We start from the raw sequence: 20,019 nt of genomic DNA, 5'->3' as shown, positions 1-20,019 counted from the left end.
AATATGACTACATGCTAAGCCCTCATGTAATGAAATAAAGCTAAACACTTTCTCGACCTGAAGTCACAGCTGCCTGCTATATACTCGGTCCAAAACGAGGAACCACATAAATAGATCATTTAAATTTGTCATTGCGCTTGCGTTCTTGATTCCTGCCACATTTAGTTGGCTTGCCCCATGGTGTTTGTGACACCCTTCCAAAGGACCCACTACTTTTGCTCCGACCCTCACCTCCACTGTGAGGATGATCAACTGGGTTCATAGCTACTCCACAAACAACTGGTCTTCGACCTAACCATCTGCTCTGGCCAGCCTTCCTAAGCGTGCGAGTATTATGGCCAGGGTTTGAGACTGCCAATTGTGGCCCAGCACTGAGAATCAATCAATTTTTCTACTCCTGAAGGAAGTTTCACCAAACAGTACTTTGATGTTGGCTCTTTCAAGATCTTGGCACAACTTCCTGCAGCCCGAACTAATTTCCCACCTTGACCTGGGTTCATCTCAATGTTGTAGATTAATGTGCCTATACGCATAGAAGCTAGAGGCATGCAAGTCCCTACTTGTGCATTGATATCAAGATGAGCCATTTGTTTCATCATCTTGTCCCGCAATGAAGTATCAGCTGCATATGTCATAATTAATTTTTTTTAAAACAATTAAAAATAGAAAATAACTGGAGAGAGAGAGGAACAATACGTTCATATTTTTTGGAAGAAAGCATCTGAAGGAAATGAAAATCAAGATTTCAAGCTTACAGCAAACTTATTTTAAACAATAAATTGCACTACTCACTTGTTATCATATCAACATTCAACCAAGAGGGAAAATAAAAAAAATAAAAAAAATAAAAAGTTGCTAAATTTCTTCATTCCTTTCAAACAAATTTTACTGCTTTCAATTGTAGCATATATGTTAACTTTATCAAGTTTGGTTCACATGTTTTGATTTTGGTACACTTGTATAAAATGAAAAAATGTACCAAGTTTGGTTCACATGTTTTGATTTTGGTTCACTTGTATCAAATGAAAAGATGTACTTGTCTTGGTGTGACACTGAGATTGATTTCAAAAAAGGGCAAAAGTTGTTAAGTAGAATTAAATGTTGTCTCCTAAATTATGAAGTGTCACCAATTGGTAACATTTTGCAAAATACAAATTTCGGAAGACAGTTTAGAGAACTTTATAAGAGGAAGCATTTTGAGAAAAGCATTGCATCATAGCTTTTATGGTTCTTGTTGGAGAAGTGAGAATTCCACATCGATAAAAGAAAAAAGGAAGAGTTAATAAAGTGAAGTAAGCCCAATCCAAATTGCCTAAGGGCATTTTGAAGAAAGCTACCACATCAAGTTCAATTAAACCCCATTATGAGATCCAGCACTCTCACCACATGCAGACTTGGACCAGACCTATCATCAAATTTCAACAGTGATATCATAGCACAATTGAAATAGCCGGGTCTGAACTGGCACAAATAACTTTTGGGCCCACTTTCCACTTGGCCCAAAATGGTTAACCCAAGTTATTTAGTAGTTTCGTGCTAGCTATTATATACAATTCCAATTTCTCATCCTCTGCCGATGTGGGACAGATTTGCGCCGCAAATCCGCAAGCAGTTGACCGTTACACTCGGTCCCGCTAAATTTGCGACGTCCTCGTCGCAACTGAATCGATTACAATTGCTAACCAGGACCGAACCTTGGGTATTGTGCTTCGCTAATACCTCGGACGGCTCCACCTCGTCTCTCACGGGTAGCCCTTTCCTCGTAGGCCCACTAGCTCCGCACAATTTGTCTGACCCAGGGTGGCTCTGATACCAATTGAAACAGGCGGGCCCGAACTGGCCCAAATAACTTTTGGGCCCACTTTCCACTTGGCCCAAAATGGTTAACCCAAGTTATTTAGTAGTTTCGTGCTAGTTATTATATACAATTCCAATTTCTCATCCTCTGCCGATGTGGGACGGATTTGCACCGCAAATCCGCAAGCAGGCAGCTCAAGCAGCTGACCGTTACACCAATAGCCTCACGACTTATCATGGTCCTCTAGAGTGGGTCAAAGGACTCCCAAGTATCCTGACTAAGTCACTACCCACGTGAACAGTGGCATGCAACGTGGCCACCAAGCTCTCCTTAAAATTTGCTTTCCATTTCTGTTATTATTTCTATTTCATTTTCTGTTATTGTAAGTAGTGGCCCATTATCTAAGTAGTGTCTATCATCTAGCCACTCCTTAAGATAGTGCCTAGAAGACAAGATCAAGTAGTGTTGCATTCGTATTTAAATACGAGTATATTGAATGGAAGGGGAGCTCAAATTTAATCCAACAACCTTGGTATATTCTCACCCTAAGAAGAATACTTCTAAACCCAAAAAACTCTAAGAGGCTTTGACTAGGACCTAACATCAGAGCCATGACAACCAATAAATAACGAATTGAGAATTTAGAGACAACTCTCAATGGCCTCCTAACAAACCTTGTTTGAATTGAGGAAGGAGTAGCTGACAAACTGCAGCAATTGGAAATAACTATTTCGAAACTCTCTAAATCTTTTGTTTCTCATCGCATCTCACTCAACCTATAACCTTCGATCCAGCACTCTAAATTTTCATCTCACCTGACAGGAGAGTCGTCACAGAATTTGTGTGAAGGTGTCAGGCCTCCATTTTCTTCTAAATTGGCAAAGCTGGAATTTCCATGCTTTGCATGTGGGGACCCGACAAAATGGTTTACGAAAGTGGAACCATTCATGCAAAAGGTCCCATTAGCTTCTTTTCATTTGGAAGGTAAAGCTAACCAATGGTGGTAGTGGTTGCACCGGACATGCAAGGAAGGGTAATAAGAAGTCACTTGGGAATCCTTTTGTGAAGAATTATGGGCATGGTTTGGACCCACTGATTGTGAGGACTTCAATGAAACTCTTTCCAATATTCGACACCTTGGGTCCTTCGGAGAATATCAATATGAGTTTGAGAAGCTGGGAAACCGAGTGCAGGGCTGGTCTCAAAAAGCACTCGTAAGAACCTTCATGGGTGGACTCAAACTAGAAATAGCAGAGGAAATACGAATGTTCAAGCCTAAAACGTTGAAAGACGCAATTAGTCTTAACTCGAATGCGGGATGAACAGTTGCTCAGACAATTGAAATTTCGACTTCCACCTGAAGGACTTGTCATTCCCAAAGGACAACGATTCCATTCAAAAAATTATTGTGGGACGAAATGCAGAGGCAACGGTCACAAGGACTTTGCTTTAATTGTGATGAAAAATTCTTGCCCGGTCATCACTGCAAACAATCCTAGCTGCTTTTACTGTAGGGGTGCACAATCGTGGACGAGGAGTACGACCCGAAGGATCCCTTTCTCACCCCACCGAAAATTTCTCTGCATGCAATGATAGGGTGGACTTTTCCGAACACCATGAGAGTCATAGCAATAATTGGTTCCAAGGAGGTAATGGTCCTCATAAACAGCGGCTCTACACATTATCATTGAAAGAATGGCCAATGCTCTAAAATTACCTATGACTCCTACTGAATCCTTTGATGTCAAAATAGCCAATGGAAAAGTATTGCAATGTTGTGGCCAATTTGAGGATGTCAAAATCAATCTCCAAGATATCTCTCTCTCGATTTTTATACTTTACCACTTATTGGGCTGGATATAGTTTTAGGCGTACAATGGTTGTCGTAACTACGAAATGTCACATGTAATTGGTCTAACTTGACCACAGAATTCCGCTAGGAGCATACATTTTACAAGTTAAAGGGAATCAGTAATTTGCCTATTCAACCAGTGACTATGACCTCTCTTTCTAAGGAGGAGCGACAAGGCAACACCTTAATTGCACTCTGCTTGTCAATCACAACCACCCAACTGCCGTCCCAAATTCCGTCAGCTATGACTCAACACTTTGAACAATTTGAAGATCTGATCCAAGTTCCAACTCAGCTACCTCCTCACTAAGCCATTGAGCACCGCATCATTTTGGAAGAAGGCACCGAGCCCATCAATGTACGGCCATACAGGTATGCCTACTTTTAAAAGTCCGAAATTGAAAAACAAGTTCATGACATATTGCAATTGGAGCTCACTCGACCCAGTACCGATCCATTTTCATCACCTGTTCTTTTAGTTAAAAAAATAAAAAAGATGGATCCTAGCATTTTTGTAACGATTATAGGGCTTTAAATGTTGTTACTATTAAAGATAGAATTCTGATTCCTATTGTTGATGATATGCTTAATGAACTTTATGATGCTACATATTTTACTAAGTTGGACCTTTGAGTTGGATACCATCTTGTACGCATAAACCCTGATGATATTCATAAAACTGCTTTCCGAGCACATAATGTCATTGTGAATATTTAGTCATGCCATTTAGACTTTGTAATGCCCCTTCTGTAATCATGAAGTCCATTTTTCATCCTTATTGCCCAAATCCATTTTCGTTTCTCGTTTTCTTCGATGACATTCTAATCTATAGCCCCAATTGGAATTTGCATCTTGAACATGTTAAACAGATTTTTGAAATTTTAAGGCATCAACAATTTTATGTGAAACTTTCAAAGTGTGCCTTTGGTTTACAAGAACTTGAGAATTTGGGTCATATTGTTACTTCTACCGGTGTTAAAGTTGATCAAAGCAAAATTGAGGTTATGATAAAATGGCCTAGGCCTACTAACATTTCAGATTTGTGTGGATTTTTAGACTTTACAAGTTATTACTGCAAATTTGTGCGCAATTACGAATTGCTGGCTAAGCCATTAACTAATCTCTTGAAGGACAGTTCCAATGGACGGAGGAGGCAGAAAAGGCATTCGAAAATCTAAAAAATGCTATGACCACCACCCCAACTCTGGCTACACCGAATTTCAATGAATCTTTCAACATCAAATGTGATGCCTCCGGTGATAGGATTGGAGCGGTGTTGACACAGCAAGAATGGCCTATAGCGTCCATGAGTAGAGCTTTGGGGGTTGCTAAGAAATCATGGTCTATGCTAAAGAAATGCTTGCAATTGTTCATGCCATTCATACATGGCATCCCTATTTACTTGGCAAAAAATTTTATATCCATACGGATTAACACAGTTTGAAGCATTTGTTAGAGCAGCGGATTGTGATACCGGAATAGCAGAAATGGTGGCCAAATTACTTGGGTATGATTATGACATTCATTACAAGCCTGGTCGAGAAAACACCAACACTGATGAATTGTCACAGGTCCTTAGTAGCCCAAGCCTCGAGGCCATCTTTGTGTCTCAACCTGCAATTTGGGACAAAATTAAGCAAGAGGTTGCCCATAATCCATACATGCTCAGTATTGGCAAGTTAGCAACTGCCAATCCGAGTCAACCTTACCTTTGGCTCAATGGACTTGTGTGTTACAAACATCGAGTTGTTCCCCCCAATACACTGATTGTTCACCAACTGCTCCACGAATTTCATAATACACCTATTAGAGGCCACTCAGGAGCGCTTCGTACCTACAAGTGCCTCACGCAACAATTTTATTGGCCATCCATGTATCAATCTGTGAAATAGTATGTTGCCTCTTGTGATGTTTGTCAATGAACCAAAGCTGATACATTAATTCCAGCTGGATTGCTTCAGCCCCTTCCTATTCCTGATTTTATAGATGGCTTGCCTTCTTCACATGGAAAACTTTGATTCTTGCGTTAGTCGATAGACTTAGAGAAAACAATGCCAAGTTAAGATTTTACTAACTACTAGCTCATTAAGGACACGTAAAAGGTAACAAGCTTCAAAATTTCCCTTTCCCATTATTTTCTCCTAGTTTTCCAGCAAAGAACAGCAAATAAATTTGACACAACCTTTCTAAATGAAAGAAGCTAGTGAATATCTGGTAAAGCCTATACTGTAACAGGGAATAATGGAATACAATACTCATTTATGACTCTTGCTCACTATACTTATCACATGTATAGTTAACCAACACACTCGTGTTACTGATCTTTCCTGCTGTCTTCATGTGTTATCTCTGTTTCCACTACTGTGAAATGAGAAACTCACCAAACCAAAACCCTTATCTTGAGTACAATTACCACAGCAAAAATCAAAATGATCCCGGGTTTCCCTTCTTGACAAACACAATCTCCGTATAATTCAGAAATTAGTAAGAAAAACTTACAGCAATTCTAAGCTGAAATTAAAACAGGGTTAAACAAAGTAAGCATACCAGTCTTGACAAACACAATTTCCGTATAATTAGAAAATTAGTAAAAAAATTCAAAGCTGAAATTAAAACAGGGTCAAACAAAGTAAGCATACCAGCAGAGAAACCACGGAAAGCATTGTTGACAGAGGGGAAAGATGCAGGTTGCAAAAGCCTGTTCAAGTGAGGTGATACAGCTGCACGAGCTCTCCATAGAGCCATTGGGTTCCTATCTGGTGAGTCTGGAATATCTCTGACTGAGGGTTTTAGTTCTCTGCAAATGGTAATACAGCCAAACAAATTTAGTGGTTTATATTTAACCAATTAGTGTAAGCTTAACTTCCTTCAGACATGCAAGTATGCAGTGTAAATAGATTTCATTAGAATTGAAAGAGAAATTCAATTAGCAAAATGAACCAAAAGCCAACAAGAACAGCCACTACAAACTCTTCAGGCAGATTTTCATTTTCTTGAGCAAGCAAGCACGATGTGGTCGAGTACACTTCAATCAAAAGCAATGTTGAAATACGGAAATTCCATATCCTCCCTCAAGATTAATTAAAACAAAAGGCACATATCCACTGAATCAACATATGAGAAACATCGGGAAATTAAAATTAATTGAAAAGAAAAAAAATAGAATCAAGTGATATACCAGACAGAGAGAGGCAAAACTGCAATTGGGTCAATAGATGTGAGAGGCTGAATGAGTGTGGCTGTGTGGGTGCTAGGAAGAGCTGAGGGGGTTACTGGTGAGACGAGCAAGAAAGTGATGACACAGGTAGGATACTAATGAATTTTAAACTGTGCAACCCTAAACCCACTTAATATACTTACTACCTGAACCCAATTAAGCAATTACAATAATCTTTTACAAATACCTGTCTAAAAATAATTACTACTCTCCACATAATATTCAGACCCACTTAATTCTTTTTCTGTTTCATTAAAGAAAGTTTAAAGAGATTGTTAGCTGAAACCAAATACTAAAATATTTTAAAATTCTCTAGAAGTAAGAAATTCAAGATTACTAAAACAACAAAATAAATTAATTGTAATTGCAATCTCACGCACTACTTCATGGAACAAAGCATAAAAGGAGTTCATAACAAATCATTCACCATCATTGTTAGTTATATCATTTATCAAAAAAGATAACAAATCTTAAAGTTATATATGCATAAGAATGCTTTGAGAAAACAAAATCACAAAAATTTAATCACTAAAATTTCAAAGGTAATCTCCTAAATCTAGGACCTGAACCACTTTGAAACAGTCACTTCATAACCAACTTTGGACCAAAAACACCAAAACCTAACTGTGGATCAACCTCCCATTCCTTGCACCCTGCCAAAGATAACTTGACATGTGAAACTCAAAATCCCAAATCAAAATGGAACAGGAAGCTAACAAAAGAGCGCAAGTACAACTCATCTTTCCAAGATGAAACAAGAGCAGACTCACTATAAAAATACAAAGAAAAATTAAAAGAAAATCATATTAATTCTCATTACTTGTAAAAAATTGCTCTTGCAGCTTCAACAGCCAAGATCTAAATAACCAAATTGTTTCGTCAGAATTGGAAGTTCTCCTGTACAGTTGGAAATGAAGTCGCATATCATCTTAAGATATAACAAAGCCTAACTCCATAAACTAAGCATCCTAACCCAGAATAGAAAAGAGGCGCGTAACGTGAAATTACAGTGATAGCAAATACAAACTTATGCAACTCGGCATCAAATGCAAACAAAACAAAAGAATATATTAAACATCGACCATGTGAAAAAGAAATATACACAGAATCAGCGCCAATGAGAAAATATGAGATAACAAGATGAGAGTATAACATCAGAAGAATCTTCTCAAGAGACTAACTACTAGAATTTTGTAGAAACACCATAAATAAGATGGAAAAAAATGAATAAAATTAACAAAGTAAAATTAATATCAACCAAGAAAAATCGGCAGGAAAAGGGAGAAATTTGAACAGAAAAGCTTACCTCACACCAAATAGTATAGAACGATAGCTTCAGTGAATCGGTCTAATTGCAGAGCTGGGAGTACCAAAAAGAGCGTGAAATTGATTAGGGATTCAGTCACTCGAACACCCTTGTATTATCCGAAACGACAAAGGTTTCTTTTTCATCGAACACAAGTTACACAACAAAGGAAAAAAAAAAACTTTTCATTTTTGGATGGTAATGTTATTAATAGATTAATATGTTTATTTTTAAAATTAAATATTTAAATTTCTATATGTTATTTCCTTTTAAATTCAACTTCGTTTTATTTTAAAATCTATTAAGTTAAAAATAAAAATAAAAAATATTTTAAATTTTAAAAATACTATAGATAAAAAGATTTATCATTTTCATTTCTTCTGCCTACTTTGTTCAGAAATCTAAAAATGTCATTAATCACCTTATCAAGAACTCGATTCTTGAAGCATTCCTTCCCTCTTACATATTTGGAAAACCTTCTGAGTCAGCTTTCCTTTACACATAAGAAAAAATAGATATACTCCTATCAATCCAAAGAAATTGAAGGTGCGGCTAAAGGGCTCACAGAAAAAACCATTGATGGTTGAAAATAAATATTATAAATTATTGATCTGTTGCATAAAGTAACTTGACTTTTGCTATTTTAATTTACTTCTTCGTTTAGCAATCATAGTTAATAATTTTAGTTTTGAAATGTTTGAAAAATTAATATTTTAATAATAATTTATTTTATAGATGACTTACACCAAATTACCAAATTTATATCATGTAATTTATGGCTTTTTTTTTTAACCAAAAATCCGGCAGTGTTTCCTCTGAAATATGGACTTAATTTCACCTGTGAATAGTAACGTTACACTTCTATAAACTTCAACCTTAACCCCCAAACTTCTTTTAACTTCAAAACAATTTCAATCCATATCAAACACTTCAAAAACCATCTTACTAATCTCAACACAAAAACTTATGCTAGTAACCCATATTTATACCAAAATTAAAATATTCAAATATATCTAATTCAAACTATATACAACTTTATCTCTAAAACTTTATGTACATGCCATATTTCCAAAAGTAACTTTATATAAAGAAATTTACAAAATATACCCCAAGATAGTAATGATGTAACTCTGACTGGGTTGATGCAGATCTTGATCTACTGTTCCTTGGATCTACAACCTGCGCGAGGAAAAATACATTCCTACGCGCTAAGCAAATTGCTTAGTGGTGCTCAACTTCTTTTATATTTAAAAAAATAAGTACATAGCAAAGGGGTCTATTGAGTGGTGCTCAAATAAGTACATAGCACAAAGCAGAGGGGTCTATTGGAAGATATGAAGGTCGGTTGGTACAAAGTGGTCCACTCAAACCTATAGTTTCGACTACCAAGAGACATTTGCAGCACTACAAAGATGAGCTCCATTTTTGAAAATCAGTTGGTTGATATTTTCACTAAGGGAATTTGTAGCAAACATTTCCAAGATTTGGTTTGCAAGATGGATGTACAAGATATCTGTGCACCATCTTGAAAGGGAGAGTTGATAATATTCTTCCCTTTAGTTTATTGAACAGTCCTAATTAGAGTTCCTAATTAAGGTTGCAATTAACATTGTAAAATGAGCAGTTATATTTTTGTATACTCAAATTTATGCACCATCTTGAGAGGGAGAGTTGATAATATTCTTCCTTTTAATTTATTGAATACTCCTAATTAGGCTAGGGTTCCTAATTAAGGTTGCAATTAATATTGTAAAATAAGCAGTTAAATTTTTGTATACTCAAATTTCCTAGTTTAGAATTATTGTATAAATAGGTTTCATTGTAAAGTTCAGAACTACTATGATAAGAACTATTCAATTTGATCTCGTCTTCTCTGTAAAAAACGTGTAATATGAAGATGACAACTGAATATAGAACTAACCACTCAAAGCAGAGTCTTGGGCTTTCGAGTGGTTATATTGTCAGTGACCAGCCTAAAACCTTGATGAGCATCAACAATCTCCACGATGGTCATGGCACCAAGCAGGAAAAACACGACCTCACTTACTTCTGCAGAAGCATGTGTCAACTCCGAAACAGCTATATCAGTCGAAGGTGCCTGCTCAAGAAAGTGATAGCTAAATATTACAGTGTAATAGACAATACCTGGAACTTATGGTTGTTTTCATGAAACATAAAAAGGGACCCATTTTTGCATGATAGTTATGGTGGGAGACTTTGGACTTATACTGGCAGGGTCAAATTTATTTGTTTTGCATACTTACAAGCATTGATAATTGATATTTGAAACACAGCAATGTGGAATTCTATAGTTCACGGTTCAGTTATCAGGAAGCCATTATAAACCATGCTGCCAAAAAATTTTGCTTCCATGCACCAGTCTATCAGTTTATGGCATCCCAATTCAGAATCCACTACAGCCTAATTGTGGAAATTATTTCACCAAGGGAGTTCCAACTACATGATGATCCAAAATTTCTTCAAAGAAAAGAAGGTAAATATACCCAAACATCCACCCACACAAATGAAGGATATCATTTATGAAGTTGTTCTATTTTATAGATCAATCAGTAACGAAGTTTAGTTACCAATCCAGTATGCAGCTGTAAAAGGACAACCCCACATGGGCAACATAAGTTACACATAACAGAAGACTTTTATTGAAATTTAGCCAGCAGCAGGATGAGATAGGGCTATAACAAATTTAAGGAAATCACAGAGAGACATCTCAGTTCAATTATGTCTATTTTATAGCTTCTATGAACAAGTAAAAATGATACATCAGGCACTCATGCAAGTGGCCAGAAGATGAATGGGAAACATACACTTTAATCTAAACTAAATGTCACCCGTAATTCTTTGAGAAAAAAAATGTCACTGGTAATAATTAAGCAGTAATTATGACTTTTACCCCAATGCTTCGAACTACCCATAAGCTCACAGCCATCAATATCCTACACCACTTTTATTGAAAGCTAGAGACTCTTCAAAAATGATGGCAGCATATCCAATTCCAAAGAGTAATGCCATAGCAAGATCCTGTCTGAGAAAATTTCATCAAATTAACCATTAAATATCATTTCATGTTTACTGCATATTTAAGCATTTGTTAATAATTAATACATCAAATTATAAGATTTTTCCACACGAGAGAGTTAACCTGATTGGCTGCAACCCAAGAATGGTTAATCGCTGGAGCCCCAGTTGCAGCTGCTGCGAATACTGCAAGAGCTTTTAGCAAATCAGTCTTTGGCTGGTACGTGGCTGCAAAATCTTGTGAACTTGTTTCGTCAAGTGAACATAAAGGATCACATGACCCAGCTTCTGTTGTCAGCTCCTGATTTTATATATATGCTAACCGTTAACATGAACTGCTACCAGAAAAAGGCAGATAAAGGAGGAATAAATGTGTAATGAATGATTGAATGGGTCTCACATATCAATAAATTAGTCCTATACAAGCAGCTAGAACTTCAGATAATAACCAATATGCATTCTGCAATGCAAACACGGTAACTCTGCAGACATAAGAGAAACCACCTCGTATCCATTTCAACATTTAAGAGAAGTAATAAAAAAGGCGTGACAAGAACATTTCCACATACACATCACACACAAACAACAAAGAGTATTTCAGAAAATGAAATGTCAAATCTCAATAGAGGAATCCAAAAATATGGTTTCCGTTCAATTTGAAAAATACATGTGAAAATCAAGTAATCCCTTTCACCAACCACTGAACAAGGAAATGGGTACCCCTAAAAATGATGCTTTAGCGACAATAAATTATTGAAACAAACCTGAAGCTGTTTTGCACTACTGGGCTGTTGAGCTTGTCCCTGAGTTGAAGAAGAAGAATACCCTCTAGCCTTATCTTCAGCTCTTGCAAGAAGACCACTGCCAAGCAATCTTGAACCTAATCTAAGTGGAGATAAAGCCAAACAAAACTGAGAATGAAGTGAAGACAGATTAAGGGAAGAAGGAAAGCGAACGGATTGTTTCTTAAATTGGTTGGTTGGAGATGGTATAGCCCAAATGAGAAGAAAGCCATTGCAGGTGAGGTTTTAGAGGAGAAAGAAAGAGATTTCTTTTTTCTTTTTTATTCCCTGAAAGAGATTTCAAAAGAGAAAACGGTGGTTTTGGTCAGTGGTTTTTTTGTTTGCTCGCCAGTTGCACGGAGGAGAGAGATTGGGCAATTATCCGAGGATAATGGGGAAATGGCTATCATCAGAGGACATACGAGCTTGGAAGGAGCGGTTTTTGCCTTTCAATATTTCTGTCATTTGTTTTACCAGATTCCAATGATCCGTAGCCATCTGCATTTGTGCCTTAATAATATATTTTTTTTAAAACAAAATTTCCCAATTAACACTTTGTTTGGGAAATAGGAAGACATTGAAAATAATAATAAAAAAAATCTCTTTATATTTGAACGAGTAAAAAATTAAAAAGAATAAAAAGAAAAATAAAATTTATTTGCTTTCATTTGTGAGAGAGTGATGAATGTAAAGAAAATAGGTAAAAGTATCAATTTGTTCTTATCATCATGGTGATTATAAAAATTGTTCTCCTATATCTTAGCTAATTCAGTGATTTTTTTGTGACTTTATTTTTATCTATAATCTTATAAATATAATTTTTTGTATGTTAATTATTTTAGTCATATTAAACTTATTACATTTCCAATAAGTAATATTTTAAATATATATAAATATTTTAATTATATAAAAAATAAAGATTACCATTAATACAATTATTATAATATTTTATATTTATATTTATAAATAATTTATTTAAATATATAAATTTTATAATTAATATATACTAAAAGAATAATATTATTTAAATAAAAAATAAGGTCTAATTAATTATCAAAAAAAAAATCTAAAATGAATCAGCCGCCTTTTCAAAGAGTTTACCAAATAGATAAAATAGCTCTTTCAAAATGTATTATCTAGGTGAAAAAGTTAAACTAAATATCCTCATTAACATTATATGCATATAGTTAGGGATGATTATTCATTCGGTTCGATTTAAAATTAAATCGAATTGAATAAATTAAAAATTATTTTTTTGTATGTTAGCTAATTCAGTGATTTTTTTGTAACTTTATTTTTATCTATAATCTTATAAATATAATTTTTTGTATGTTAATTATTTTAGTAATATCAAACTTATTAAATTTTCAATAAATAATTTATTCAAAGTGGAAATCTATTAATATGGCTTGAATTTACATATGCTAATTAAAGTCTTAACATTTATTATTTTTGAACCGCATCCGAATGCTGCCTACGTACCTCCAATAGAGGATCAGGTCCACGTAGCTCTTAACAATAGATAATAATATAAAGTTTATACTAACATAAGTAATTCCTGCAAATAATCAACTACATTATCACATTATGCTATTCAGAAATAATTTTATTCATTTATTTAATAATCTATTGTAGGAGTAAGAGTTATATCTAGAATCCAATAAATAACTAAGAAAACATAAATAATTATATTTTCATAGTTATACCTTACACAATATTATTAAGAAACTAAATACTAATATTCAAAACATATATATATATATATGTATTTACACACAAATTTATATATAAACAGATATCAATATAATCCATCAATAATAATTACTTGTACCGATTAAAGTGTTTTAAATCTAACTATATCACCAATATAGATAACAACTAAACTTTCAATAAACAACAATATTATCTCAAATAATATTAATTCCACCAAAATAATTTATCTAATCTTATCAAAGATAATAATGCTTCTAAAACGTTAAAAAGAATAAACTATAGCAGTGATTAATTTAGTTTTCCAACATAGACCTTCAATATAATCTTAAAGGCAACTTTATCCACTTCCAAGTGATGAATCGAAATATTTATCAAGAAATACATTAGGAATCCATACACTCTATTTATGTAATGTTCTTAAAAGTTGGGTAGATTCTACAATCTTCCTTATTTTTCTCCTAACTAGAGTAACTAATATCTCATTAATGAGATAAACTAACCTCTTAATCATACCTACCATCTCATAACTATCTAAACTAACCCCTTAATCATACCTACCATCTCATAACTATCACTTATTTTATGTGTGTATTCTTCTTGTATGTTCAATCCACTTTTACATAAAGTTTAGATAATTAATCTTTCTCTAAAACCCTTCAATCTGGTATTATGATAATTCAAATTTATTTCCCTCGAAGGTTATGACTATGTTTCGATATCAAGCAATCGTTACAGTAAAAAGTGAACAAAAAGATTGGTCACTCACATGTTTTAGCCTATTTCACCTACTCATGGCTCTCCTTTTTTTCATTTCTCTTATATCATAATATTTATAAAATTCCTCTTTTTAATGATAAACAACACAAAAACAATTATGTTTTTTGAGTTCATTATGGCTATCGTAGAATTTTCCTATACATTATTGCTAATGTCTCTAATATTTTATTTTAAAAGGATATTGAAGAGATGATTATATACTGTTAGAGCCAAACGACATCGCAGGAAGCAAAAGACAGGTGCAAATCCAGAAAAAAAACGGCGTCGTAAACACAGATCCAAAACGGCACCGTTTCATACATAAATGTAATTTATTCCAGGAGAATCCAGAAAATTCTAGAAAAGTCCAGAGAACTCAGTTAGTTAGAATTCAATTTCTCCAAATGTATATATATACATGAGACTTTCCGAATCAATACATTGCATTCTCTATTTTCATTCCCAATTTTAGCTATTCTTTTCAAATATAAACCTTTATTAGAAGTCACTTCATAGCAATTAGAAACTTGTCATGATACAACTGCATCAGATATAAGGCATCTACCATATCCTAGCAGATTCTTAAAAGTGATGCACACAATTTCCACTCAATGCTCCAATGTCCATAATGTAATCTGCAGCTTACAATACACACATTTGTAGCATTGAATAGATTATTGCGATCACGACTTTAAACTATCACCTCTATCTTCTAACACATGTTGAATATCAAATTTGAAAACATTTAGCGATTCAATTCAAATTTGAAATGTAAGTGGGGGAGCATTTGCCGGTGGCTAACGTGACGTTCCTTCTGTATTTTTCTATTACTTAACGGTGGATCATACGCAACACATTGAATAACCAATGTGAGAAATTAACCACCGGTTAATGCTAAAAATCCAGGTCTGGTGTTTAACTAACCTGACTTAAAGTCAAATTTGGAAATTGTTGCTGAAATAGTCTAACTACGCTTTTCCTAAGCGAAGCAACTCTGCAGGCTACAATATCTAGAGAGTTCAAATCATAGTCGTCTAACAACCTAGGATCCTTAGTCATCAGCACCACCGCCGGTGCAGTCTGTGCTACGTGAGTGACCTTACTCTCCTGAATTACTGTCAACATTGTCTTCATATCAAATTTAACCATGGACACCACCACCGCTCCTATAGTTAAAGCTCTCAAGAAATAACACAAACCATAAACATGAAAATGAGGCAACGGATAAAAGGAAGTTGCAGCTGCCATCCGGGTCGTGTAAACCTCATGACTTACAGCCACCATGCATGTGAAATTTCGATGAGTCAAAACCACTCCATTAACTCGATCAGTAGTCCGTGAGGATAGAGAATCATCGCAGGGTCCAATTGGTAAACCTTCCCTCCTTCCATTTCTCCACAGTGAGCTAGACTTATCATCAGCGATTCAAACTCGGGAGAGTCGAGTACGATTGTTTTGAGATTAGGAATTATATGAGCAGCATTCGACGTTACGAACACAATTACAAGTTTTGACAGCTGAATTTGGTGGAGAATCTCAGGTTTAAAGATGATTGATTTTTAAGGAGAGGTAACGACACCGAGAGAGAAGATACAGAAATAAAAGATCGAAAGGTGAATAAAGTTAGGAGAAAGAACGAAGGCAATATCTCCTTCTATGAGGCCAAAATGGTGGTGAAGCAAGAAGGCTAATTTTTTGTGCGAAGGACGAAGTCGGAAAATTAAATTCGACAGCGAGTGACGGCGTCGATGAGAGTGTTTTAGGTTTTTCTACACCATTTAAGAATTTTAACTTAACTAACCAAGGATTAATATCTCACCTTGGTTATCCAAGGTGTAGCATAGAGTTCACTGTCAAGTAATAAAAAAATACAATATGACCTGCTACCGACAGATGCTCCCTTACTTTCATTTCAAATTTTAAAAGAATCGCCAAGTATTTTTAAATTCTAATTTATTGTGCCAGTAAATAAAATTATGGATTTTTTATACCATTATCCTTTTTTTTTAAGCAACAATTTCATTTAGTCTGCTAGTGAATGACGATTTGGGTAGCTGCGACACTTCGTCTATGCCTTATAACTTTAAATGCCAACTTACGTTTTATATCTAGACTGTGACACTGTCTTTTAAGTGTTATTTTATATCATAAATTGCACCTATTGGCAAGCCAATTGTCGTTTCTTTGACAAGCTTTCCAAGTTATTTATTTTAGGTACTTCTGTATGCTTCTATCTTAAGTTATAGTCAAGTTTTGGCAATATTAAGGATCTAATTCACTCACGGTCTCTTTACGAAAGTTGTTCTCCTATATCTTAGCTAATTCAGTTATTTCTTTTGTGACTTTATTTTTATCTATAATCTTATAAATATAACTATTTGTATATTAATTATTTTAGTCATATTAAACTTATTAAATTTCCAATAAGTAATTTATTCAACGTGAAAATCTATTGATATGCCTTGAATTTACATCACTACTATTTGCTAATTAAAGTCTTAACAATTATTATTTTTGGACCGCACCCGAAAGCTGTCTACGTACCTCCAATAGAGGATCATGTCCACGTAGCTCTTAACAATAGATAATAACATAAAGTTTATACTAACATAATTAATTCTTGCTAATAATCAACCACATTATCACATTATGCTATTCAGAAATAATTTTATTCAATAATCTATTGGAGAATAAGGGTTATATCTAGAATCTAGTAAATAACTACGGAAACATAAATAATTATATTTTCATAGCTATATTTTGCACAATATTATTAAGAAACTAAATACCAATATTCAAACTATATATATATATATATATACACACACACACAAATTTATATATAAACATATATCAATATAACCCATCAATAATAATTACTTGTACCGATTAAAGTGTTTAAATTCTAACTATATCACCAATATAGATAACAACTAAACTTTTAATAAACAATAATATTATCTGAAATAATATTAATTCCGCCAAAATAATTTATCTAATCTTATCAAAGATAATAATGCTTATAACATAGACCTTCAATATTAATTCGGTTATCCAACATAGACCTTCAATATAATCTTAAAGGCAACTCTATCCACTTCCAAGTGATGAATCAAAATATTTATCAAGAAATACATTAGGAATCCATACACTCTATCTATGTCATGTTCTTAAAAGTTGGGTAGACTCTACAATCTTCCTTATTTTTCTCATAGCTAGAGTAACTAATATCTCATTAATGAGATAAACTAACCTCTTAATCATGCCTACCATCTCATAACTATCTAAAGTAACCCCTTAATCATACCTACATAACTATCACTTATTTTATGTGTGTATTCTTCTTGTATCTTCAATCCACTTTTACATAATGTTTAGATAATTAATCTTTTTTTAAAACCCTTCAATCTTGCATAATGATAATTAAAATTTATTTCCCTCGAAGGTTACGACTGTATTTCGATATCAAACAATCATTACAGTAAAAAGTGAAAAAGAAGATTGGTCACTAACATGTTCTAGCCTATTTCACCTACTCATGGCTCTCCTTTTTTTCATTTATCTTATATCATAATATTTATAAAATTTCTCTTTTTAATTATAAACAACACAAAAAACAATTATGTTTTTCGAGTACATTATCGCTGTCATAGAATTTTTCTATACCTTATTACTGATGTCTCTAGTATTTTATTTTAAAAGGATATAAACTTTTATTAGAAGTCACTTCATAGCAATTCGAAACTTGTCATGATACAACTGCATCAAATATACGGCATCTACCATATCCTAGCAGATTCTTAAAAGTGATGCACATAATTTCCACTCAATGCTCCAATGTCCATAATGTAATCTGCAGCTTACAATACACACATTTGCAGCATTGAATAGATTATCGCGATCACGACTTTTGACTATCACCTCTATCTTCTAACACATGTTGAATGTCAAATAACATTCTTAGCCAACTTACAAAAACCTATAGTAGAGTTATATCCTGACCTTAACTTATAAGGTATAAACATTTGCTTATACTTGTTCCTTCTCCTTAATACCTAGAACGGCCTAAACGTTAGCTCTAATACCACTAACTGCAACACTCCTATAAGGTTATTTAACTAACTGAAATGGAGATATCACGTTCCGTGGTGCTTCTCTTATTTTTTCAATTAACTATTATCATGTATTAACGACACCGAGAGAGAAGATACAAAAATAAAGAATCGAAAGGTGAATAGAGTTAGGAGAAAGAACAAAGTCAATATCTACTTTTCTGAAGCCAAAATGGTGGTAAAGCGAGAAGTCTAATTTTTTGTGCGAAGGACGAAGTCGGGAAAATAAATTCGACAGCGAGTGACGGCATCGAAGAGAGCGTTTTATATTTTTCTACACCAATTAAGAATTTTAACTTAACTAACCAAGGATTAATATCTCACCATGGTTATTTAAGGTGTAGCGTAGAGTCCACTGTCAAGTAATAAAAAAATACAATATGGCCTGCTACCGACAGATGCTCCCCCACTTTCAATTCAAATTTGGAAAGAATCACCAAATATTTTTAAATCTTAATTTATTGTGCCAAGAAATAAAATTTTGTATTTTTTATGCCATTATCCTTTTTTTTTTCAAGCAACAATTTAATTTAGTATACTAGTGAATGAGGATTTGGGGTAGCTGCGACACTTTGTCTATGCCTTATAACTTCAAATGCCAACTTACGTTTTATATCTAGACTGTGACACTGCCTTTTAAGAGTTGTTTTATATCATAAATTGCACCTATTGGGATGCCATTTGCCGTTTCTTTGACAAGCTTTTCAAGTTATTTATTTTAGGTACTTCAGTATGCTCCTACTCTAAGTTATAGTCAAGTTTTGCCAATATTAAGGGTCTAATTCACTCATGGTCTCTTTATGAAAATTGTTCTCCTATATCTTAGATAATTCAGTGATTTCTTTTGTGGCTTTACTTTTATCTATAATCTTATAAACATTATTATTTGCATGTTAATTATTTTAGTCATACTAAACTTATTAAATTTTCATTAAGTAATTCATTCGACTTGAAAATCTATTAATATGGCTTGATTTTACATCGCTGCTATTTGCTAATTAAAGTCTTAACATTTATTATCTTTGGAACGCCCCCGAAGGCTGCCTACGTACCTCCAATAATAACATAATGTTTATACTAACATAATTTATTCTAGCTAATAATCAACCGCATTATCACATTATGCTATTCAGAAATAATTTTATTCATTTATTCAATAATCTATTGGAGGAATAAGGGTTATATCTAGAATCCAGTAAATAACTAAGGAAACATAAATAATTATATTTTCATAGCTATACTTTGCACAATATATTATTAAGAAACTAAATACCAATATTCAAAACATCTATGCATATATATATATATATATATATATATATATATATATATATATATATATATATATATATATATATACACATATTTATTTATAAACATATATCAATATAACCCATCAATAATAATTACTTGTACCGATTAAAGTGTTTAAAATCTAACTATATCA

At 33.7% G+C, this 20,019-nt stretch overlaps 1 pseudogene; it reads right to left on the bottom strand.

The window, feature by feature from the left end:
* The window catches only part of LOC110617381, a 180,563-nt pseudogene that overhangs the window by 41,371 nt on the left and 119,173 nt on the right, over nt 1-20,019 (bottom strand).

The sequence above is a fragment of the Manihot esculenta genome, chromosome 4, assembly GCF_001659605.2.
Source record: "Manihot esculenta cultivar AM560-2 chromosome 4, M.esculenta_v8, whole genome shotgun sequence".
NCBI classification, from domain to species: Eukaryota; Viridiplantae; Streptophyta; class Magnoliopsida; order Malpighiales; family Euphorbiaceae; genus Manihot; species Manihot esculenta.
The sequence above is the reverse complement of the archived record's forward strand: the minus strand, read 5'-3'. Positions and strand labels throughout refer to the sequence as shown.